Raw genomic sequence first — 9,981 nt, forward strand, 5'->3', positions numbered from 1 at the left:
GTCGCAAGTTAGTAAGTTGCGAAGGAGAAAATCAGTGTGTCCCTTATGAGCCACTGTACGACTCTGACTTGGAGTATGGAGAAATGCTACTAATAAAATATGTTCATCCAATCTGAAATGACTGACAGGTAATGTTATAAAATCTCAGGAATGTTAACCAGCTCGTACAAAGCTTTGTATCCCAAATACACCTTATTATGAGCAAAGAAAAATTAGAAATGCCACACCTCAGTGACCATCAATGCTCATTTGCGCACCTCGTCACTCTCATCTACCCTCTGCGAATGGCACCGACGATCAAATAACTGTTCCTTACTTCTCGCAAATTGACCATTGACTTTCTCACGGTCTCTGAACCTCGGCAACTATTTCAGAACCCTTTAAAATAATATCCTTAGCAGTGTCATAATTTGCAGCTTGCTCTACACTTAGCTGTGTTTAAAGTTTTCTTGCTTTACCGACTAGTACACTCTGTATTGAATTACCCAGGAATCCGTGGGCCACTTAACATTGCCAGCTACTTTCTCAAAGTGCAAGAAACACTTATCAGCGTCTGCTTCCTGAAATGCAAATACCAACTTAAGATACTCGGTGATATCAAATTTCACCTTTCCTGTCTGTCCTTTTCTTCCATCCTTTCTTGTCTGTCCTTCTGTTCCACCCTTTCTTGTCTGTCCTTTTCTTCCATACTTTCTTGTCTTTCCTTTCCTTCTCTCTTAAGCCTTCCTTGCATTTCTAACTTTTACAGTTCTAACTCGTTGCTGTTTTTTTTCCAGTCTTCCCTAGTTGGACTATTTAACCATTCCATCCATGTATGATAGATTGTGCCGTATCTGCAGTTCAAACTGTTAAGCTGAGTGTGCATATTGTGCAGTTGAAGCATTTAAGCTAGTTCGAGCATTTCACCTACTTCAGCTAGTCGGGATAGAGACTGCAATTTGTGCAGTTTAACCGTTTCCGCTACTTTGACTATTTCAATAGTCGAAGCAATTAAGCTGATTTGTCATGAAAAAATTCAGTTAAATCTTGCGGTTCACGCAGTTGAGCAAGTTAAACTAGTTTGACCATTTCAAGCAGGTGAACCAATTAAGATAGATTGGGCTATTTTTGGAGTAGGATTGTCCACACTAGTTTGACTTTTCAATAATTATGTGCGATTAGCCCGCATAAGTCCGCATAAGACTGTCTTTGCTGGTTTGATCTTTCAACAGTTGAATCGATGAGGCTACTTTGACAATTTTAACTACTTGAAACAATTCAGCTAGATTGTACAGTTTCTCTGCAGTTTCAAGAATTGTGAGTTACTTTCACAATTTGAACGACTTCAACGAATTACGATAGATTCCGCAACTTTTTTCACTAGTTTGACCACCAAACCAGATGAACAAACATCAGCTACTTGGACCATTTCAACCACTTCGACAAATTTAGCTACATTGTTGAGATTTCTAGATTGAACCTATAAAGCCTTACGCATCCTCTGCAGTTAGACCACTTGAGCAAATTTGACAAGTTGAACTCCTTCAAAGAATCGAGAAAGATTTTGCATTTTTTGCTGTCAGATTAACGGTCTTCGCTGGTTTGATGTTTTTGGCCAGTCGAATAGATTAAGCCAGTGAGACAATTTGAACTATTGGAACCAATTCAGCTTCATGGTGCAGTTGAAAACGTGTAACTAGTTTGAGCATTTGAGCTTCCTCAAGCAGTTAAGTATTGTGCAACTTGTGCAGTTCTACAGCATCGAAATCAGTGTAGGAACACTCATTGTCTTCGGCACCGCCAACCATTACATCCAAAGGTATCCTCATCTCTCTACCGAACATGAGCTCGAACGGGTTGTGCCCCGTGGAGGAATGAACACTACTGCGATAGGCCATCAGGCAGAAATCAAGGTGCTCATCCCGTGTAGCTGGATTATCTTCAAGTCAAGCTTTCAACATGCTCCTTAAGGTTTTGTGCAGATTTTCTACTTGGCCGTTGCCCTCAGGGTGATACGCGCTGCTGAGCGTCTTGTTAATACTCAGCAGCTGGCACGTTTCCGAGAATGTTCTAGACTCGAAATTACGGCCTTGATAGCTATGAATGCTGTCAGGCACACCAGATCTGCAGATCCAGTTCCTTACAAGCACCTTTGCCGAGGTTGTGGCACGCTGGTTGGACATTGCAAACACCTCAGCCCTGTTAGTAAGACTGCACTGAACTTTTAAAATGTAGCGGTTTCCTCTCGGAGACCGTGGCAAGGGAGCCACAATGTCAATATGGATGCGTTGCGTGGGGTTGCCAGAGGTAAATGACCACAGTGGTGCTCTGGGTTTCGCCCTTAGCTTACACTTGGCACATGTCAGACATCGATCGTAGTAACAATGCACCTCTTTGGTCATGCCAGGCCTCCGGAATCTAGCTTTCATCTTCATTAGACTCTCCATTCCTCCAAGGTGGGCGCCAGCAACGTCATCATGAACTTCGACAAGGGCCTGCTCCACTAACTGTTTCGGTGCAACCATCCTCAGTTTAACTTGAGTAGTGTGGGCAGCTGACTTTATATAGAGAACCCGCTGTTGTAGCAACAACAGTTGAAACTGGGCCCAGACAGCACGAGCAGCACAGCGCATCGACGTGAAGTTCCTCAACAGCTGGTTTCCTTCACTCTTTCAACAAACGACAAAGTACCACGCTGATATCTGGATCATCTCTTCGGGCCTGTGCAACCACTTCTTGGTACTAACAATTTCTCACTTCACGTGGGGTTTCACCGACCGGAAGGTCTCTAGCAACAAACGTAACTTGGGATAATCCTGTTGGAGTACACGATGGACAATTCCCATGTTGTCGTCTGGGCCTTCTAGAGAAGGCGTCTGCATTATTGTGTAACCTCCCCGGGTGACGTTGTATCTCAGAATCATACTGTAAGCGCCCCAGCCAACGGGCCACTTGCCCTTGAGGCTCTTTAAAAGACATTAGCCAGACTAATGAGTGATTATCAGTCCTCAGGCGCAATTTTTTGTCCCACCAGCTAATAGCGAAAATGGTCTACATTGTTTACCAGAGCTAGCATCTCTTATCGAGTCCCGCAAGAGTTCTTTTCCTGCTCATTCAAAGAACGACTCCCGTAAGCTATCACACGCTCAGTGTCATTGCGCTGCAATCGAGATAAAAAAACGCCAATGCCCAAGGGTTGGCTGGCATCTGTGTCAAGTACGAATAATCCTGCATCAGGACTAAAATCGGGATATGCCAAGACGGGTGCAATGGTCAAGCGATTTTTCAGTTCATTGAAGGCACTTTCTTGTTCCATCTGCCACTGGAAAGAAACACCCTTCCTCGACAATTCGTAGAGTGGTTCTGCGACGATCGAGAATCCAGAAATAAACCGCCTATAGTAATGGCAAGACCAATGAAGCTTTGGAGCTCTTTGATGTCTTCTGGGGTTGGCCAAGTTCTGACAGTCTGGACCTTGTCAGGGTCAGTTTTGATGCCATCTGAAGAGACAACATGCCCTGCGAACGAAACTTCTCTCTTTAGAAACCGACACTAAGTTGGCCTCAGCTTAAGAGCAGCAGTTCGTATCCTGTCAAATAATAACCGTGGGCTATGCAGATGTTCCTCAGGGAAGAGGCCCAGATAATAATATCATCCAAATACGCAAGACAGTGTGTCGAAGTCGGTTCACTGAGTGCTAGATTCATCAATCTGGTAAATCTAGCTGGCCCATTCGTGAGTCCAAAAGGCATAACCCTCCATGGGAATTGTCCACGATGGGTCAAGAATGCTGTTTTGGGCCTGTCCTCTTCTTTTACTTGCATCTGCCGATACCCAGACGCCAAATACAGACAGGAGAACCATGGGCCACCACCCGGCGCTTCCACGACATCATCGGTCCTCGCTAACGGTATTGCATCTTTCTATGTACACAAATTCAGTTTGCGGTAATGAATGCACATACGGTAACTTCCCGTGAAGGAATGAACACTACTGCGATAGGCCATCAGGCAGAAATCAAGGTGCTCATACCGTGTAGCTGGATTATCTTCAAGTCAAGCTTTCAACATGCTCCTTAAGGTTTTGTGCAGATTTTCTACTTGGCCGTAGCACATACGGTAACTTCCATCATGTGTCCTTACCAAAACAACCGGACTGCTCCAGGGGCTCTGCGACTCTTCAACTCTAGCATCCGCTAGCGGCTCGTCCAGCTGTTGATCTATGATCTCCCCCTGGTGCTGTTGGCAACTAAATAAAACTGCTTTAAGCAGCGTTTTCCCTTTTTTTAATGCTAAAATACGCAGCTTTCAACTTCATTGCACCATAAACATGTGTTCGCTTGTTTTCTGTAAAATTGCCCTGTTTCCAGCGTTATTGCAACGGGAAAAGATGTTTTGCAAGGTTGCAGCGAGTCACGCTGATTTTTACTTGATTTTACTTAAAACAACGTTTTTGCTTGTTTTTGGCTAGGTTCTGCTGTAATCAGCATCATCGTTCTGTGCAGAACGTTTTCCTCTTTGTTCGTTACCAAACTACACTTTTGCCGCTCTATATTACCGAAAGAATGTTTTGGTTTATTGGCAACTAAATTGAGTTGCTTTGAGCCCTATGTCACACACAAAAAAAGCGTTTTTCCCTTGCTGTGTTTAAAATACGCTGCGTGTAGCTTTATTGCAGGAAAAACATGTTTTGCTTTGTTTGCGTTAAAATTGGGCTGTTTCCAGTGTTATTGCACCGGAAAAAGGTTGTCTGCCAGTTTGCAGCGAGTTACTTTGATTTTAATGGATTTTATCAAAAGAACGCTTTTGTTTTTTTTTTTGCTAAGGTAAGCTGTTTTCAGCATTATGTTTCTGAGAGCAAGAAACTTCGCTTTTGACCCTTTATCATACGGAAAACACATTTTGGTTTGTTGGCAACCAAATTAGAAGCCTCGAATTTTATGTCAGAAAAAGCAGCGATTTAGTTTTTCGCCAGAAAACACGCTGCCTCAAGCTTCATAATACCGAAAATATGTTTTGGTTAGTTGGCACCAAAATTGAGTTCTTTGAGCTTTATATCGCAAAAAGCAGCGTTTTTGCTTTTTGTTTGCTATAACACGTTGCACTCACACAACGGTCTGTTTGCCGTAAAGTTGTGTTGTTTCCATCGTTATTGCACGGGAAAAAGGTTTTCTTCCAGTTTGCAACGAGTCACCCTGCTTTTCTCTTGATTTTACTCAAAACCACGTTTTTTCTTGTGATTGCCTGAGTGAGAACGGTTTTGCTAGTTTTTTGGCTAGATTACGTTGTTTTCAGCATCATCTTTGTGAGAACAGCCGCATTAGCGTTTTCCCTTTTTAATTGCTAGAATACGCTGTTTTCAGCTTTATTGCACGAAAAACATGTTCCTTCCTTGGTTACCGTCAAATTGGGCTTTTTCTAGCGTTATTGCACCGCTCAATGGATTTCTTTTCCATTTTTTTGCGAGTGACGCTGATTTTTAATCGGTTTTGTAAGTAAACTACACTTTTGACGCTTTATCTTACCGAAAACATGTTTTGGTTTAGTTGCAGCTAAATTGGAAGCTTCTAGCTTTATGTCAGAAAAAGCAGGCATTTACAGTTTCGTTGGAAAACACGCTGCTTTGAGTTTTATAGCACCGAAAATATCTTTTGGTTAGTTGGCAACGAAATTGAGCTTCTTTGAGCTTTATATCGTAAAAACCAGCGTTTTTGCTTTTTCTTGGCTACAAGACGTTGCACTCAGCCTTGTAGCACAAAAAAAAATGTTTTGGTCTGTTTGCTGTAAAGTTGTGTGTTTTGCAGTGGTATTGCACCAGAAAAAGGTTTTCTTTCAGTTTGCAGCGAGTCCACCTAATTTTTCCGTGATTTTACTCAAAACAACGCTTTGACTTGTGTTTGGCTAAGTTACGCTGTTCCAGAATCCTCCTTCTGAGAACAACCTTTTCCTCTTCTTTCGTGAGCAAACTACACATTTGACGCTCTATATTACCGGAAAGATGTTTTGGTTTGTTGCCAACTAAACTAGGCTGCTTATTTTCACTACTGCCTAAGTAGTGCACATTACTGCGAGGATCACTTTCATTCACGTCTTTATCCGCAGTTCAAATATATGACTTTCGTATATTCTTAACTATTTGAGCCTTATGTCACAAAAAACAGCGTTTTTTCCTCGCTGTGTTTAAAATACGTTGCGTTTAGCTTTATTGCAGGAAAAACATGTTTTGGTTTGTTTGCCGTAACAGTGGGCTGTTGCCAGCGTTATTGCAAGGGAAAAAGGTTTTCTCTCAGTTTGCAGCGAGTCACGCTGATTTTTACTTGATTTTACTCAACGAACGTTTTCGTCTCTTTCCGGCTAGGTTACGCTGTTTTCAACAATATGATTCTGAGAACAGGCTTTTCCTTTCTTTCCTACCAAAACTGCGCTTTTGACCTTTTATCTTACCAAAACCATCATTTGGTTTGGTTGCAACTGAATTAGAAGCTTCGAGCTTTATGTCACAAAAAGCAGCGATTTCACTTTTTGCGAGAAAACACGCTGTTTTAAGTTTCATTCGGACGGAATATATGTTTTGGTTAGTTGACAACGAAATTGGGCTTCTTTGAGCTTTATATCACAAAAAACAGCGTCTTTGCATTTTTGTTGCTAAAAGACGTTCCACTCAACTTTATAGCACAAAAAATATGTTTTGGTTTGTTTGGCGTCAAACTGGGCTCTTTCCAGCGTTATTGAACCGGTAAATGGATTTCGTTTTCCAGTTTTTAGCGAGCGACCTTGACTTTATTTCATTGCCTTCAAAAGAACGTTTTAGCCTGTTTTGGCTAAGTTACACTGTCTTCAGTTCTATCTTTCTTAGAACAACCTTTGCCACATTTCCCTACATGAAATACGTTTTTGACGCTCTAACCTATCAAAAATATGTTTTGGTGCGTTTGCGGCGAGTTGGGGCTGGTTTGAGCTTTGTGTCACATTAAAAGAGTGTTTTTCTGCGTGTGTGTTTAAATAAGCTTCTTTCAGCTATATTGCAGGAAAAACATGTTTTGGTTTGTGTGCCGTAGAATTGCGCTGTTTTCGACGATATTGCACGGGAAAAAGGTTTCCGGCTAGTTTGCAGTTAGTCACGTAGATTTTTGCTTGATTTTAATAAAAGCAACGTTTCTACCCGTCTTCTGCTAAGGTACGCTTATTTCAGCATTATCTTTTTGAGAGCAACCATTTTCTCTGTTTTGTAACTAAACTGCACTTTTGACGCTCTCTGTTACCGAAAACATGTTTTGTTTTTTTTGCAACTAAATTAGAAGCTTCGAGCCTTATAACACAAAAAAACAGCAATTTGGTTTTATGGTTGCAAAATGCGCTGCTTCAACCTTCATAGCACCGAAAACATGTTTTGCTTTGTTAACAACAACATTGGGCTTCCTTGAGCTATATATCACCAAACAAAAAGCGTTTTTGTTTTTTTGTTGCTAAAACACGATGGAATCAGCTATATAGCATAAAAAGCATATTTTGGTTTGTTTGCCGTAAAATTGTGTCGTTGCCAGCGTTATTGCACCTGAAAAAGTTTTTCTTGCAGTTTCCAGCGAGTCATCCTGGTTTTTTACTTCATTTTAATCAAAAGAACGTTTTTAGTTGTGTCTGGCTAAGTGACGCCGTTTTAGAATCCTCTTTCTGAGAACAACCTTTACCTCTGTTTTCGTAACCAAACTACACTTTTGATGCTCTGTATTACTGGAAAAATGTTTTGGCTTGTTGGCAACTAAATTAGATTATCTTTGAGCCGTATATCACAAAACCAGCGTTTTTGCTTTTCTGTGTTTAAAATACGCTGCGTTTAGCTTTATTAGAGGAAAAACACGTTTGGGTTTGTTTGCCGTAAAATGGGGCTGTTTCCAGCGTTATTGCAACGGGAAAAGGTTTTCTGCCAGTTTTCAGCGAGTCATGCTGATTTTTATCTCATTTTGCTCAAAAGAAAGGTTTTTGTTTGTTTTGGGCTAAGTTACGTTGTTTTCAGCATTATGCTTCTGAGAAGAGGCTTTTCCTTGGCTTCCTACGTAAACTGTGCTTTTGACCCTTTATCTTATCGAAAACATGTTTTGGCGTGTTGGCAATGAAATCGGATGTTTCGAGCATTTTGTTACAAAAAAACAGCGATTTTGTTTTTCGTTTCTGAATACCCTTTCTCGAGTCTCATAGCAGCGAAAATATGTTTTTGTATGTTGGGAACAAAATCGCGCTGCTTTGAGTTTTATGCCACAAAAAAAAGCCTTTTTGCTTTCTCGTTGCTAAAACACGTTGGACTCAGCTTTATAGCACAAAAAAAATGTTTGGTTTGTTTGCTGTAATATTGGGTTGTTTTCAGTCTCATTGCACCAAAAAAAGGTCTTCTTCCAGTATGTAGCGAGTCAGCCTGATTTTCACTTGATTTTACTGAAACAACGGTTTTGCTTTCTTTTGGCTGAGTTACGCTGTCTCAGAATCGTCTTTCTGAGGACAGCCTTGTTCTCTGTTTCCGTAACCAAACTACACTCTGGACGCTCTATATTGCCGGAAAAATGTTTTTGCTTGTTGGCAACTTAATTAGGTTACCTTTGAGCGTCAAAAGTGCAGTTTAGTTAGAAAACCGAGGAAACAGCGTAACTTAGGAGAAGACAAGCAGAAACGTTACTTTTAGCAAAATCAATAAAATCAACTAAAAATCTACGTGACTCACTACAAACTAGCAGGAAACCATTTCCCCATGTAATATCGTTAGAAACAGCGCAATTCCACGGCACAGGAACCAAAACATGTTTTTGCTGCAATAAAGCTTAAAGCAGCTTATTTTAAACACAGAAAAGGAAAAACGCTCTCTTTTGTGACACAAAGCTCAAACCAGCTCAAATTCGCTGCAAACAAACCAAAAGATGTTTTGGTAAGTTAGAGCGTCAAAAACGTATTTCATGTAGGAAAAAGTGGTAAAGGTTGTTCTTAGAAAGATAATGCTTAAAACAGCGTAACTTAGCCAAAAACAGGCTAAAACGTTCTTTTGAGTGCCATCAAGTAAAAATCCATTCACCGCTGCAATAATGCTGGAAAATGCCCAATTTGACGGCAAACAAAGCAAAACATGTTTTTGGTGCTATAAAGCTGAGAACACCGTATTTTAGCAAGGAGCAAGCAACATAAAGCTCAAAGCAGCCCAATTTAGTTGCCAACAAACAAAAAGATGTTTTTGGTGGGATCAAACTGAAAGCAGCGTAATTTACAAGGGCAGTTTGGTAACAAAAAAAGAAGAAAACGTTGTTCTCAGATAGATGATGCTGAAAACAGCGCAGCCTAGCCAAAAGCTAGCAAAACCGTTGTAATTTAGCCAAATACAAGCAAAAACGTTGTTTTGAGTAAAATCAAGCGAAAAGCAGGGTGAGTCGCTGCAAACTAGAAGAAAACCTTTTCCCGGTGCACTAACGCTGTTAACAACACAATTTTACGGCGAACAAACCAAAATATGGTGTTTGTGCTATAAAGCTGATTGCAACGCGTTTCTGAACAAAAAGCAAAAACGCTGTTTTTTGTGATGTAAGCCTCAAAGAAGCCTAATTTTGTTGCCGACAAACCAAAACATATTCTCGTTGCAGCAGCGTATTTTGCAACGAAAAGCCGAATTGTTGTATTTTGCGAGCTAAGGCTCGCAGCTTCCACTGTAGTTGCCAAAAACCCAAAACATGTTTTCGGTAAGATAAAGGGTTAACAGCGCAGTTTAAGTACGAAAAAAGGTGAAGGCTGTTCCTCCAAACATAACACTGAAAACAGCGTAACTCACCCGAAAATAAACGGAAACGTTGTTAGGAGTAAAATCAAGTAAAAATCAAAGTGACTCGCTGAAAACTGGCAGAAAACATTTTCCGGTGCAATATCGCCGGAAACAGCTCAATTTTACGGCAAACAAACCAAAACATGTTTTTCCTGCAATAAAGCTAAACACAGCGTATTTTAAACACAGAAAGGCAGAAACGCTCTTAAG

The sequence above is a fragment of the Pocillopora verrucosa genome, chromosome 7, assembly GCF_036669915.1.
Source record: "Pocillopora verrucosa isolate sample1 chromosome 7, ASM3666991v2, whole genome shotgun sequence".
NCBI classification, from domain to species: Eukaryota; Metazoa; Cnidaria; class Anthozoa; order Scleractinia; family Pocilloporidae; genus Pocillopora; species Pocillopora verrucosa.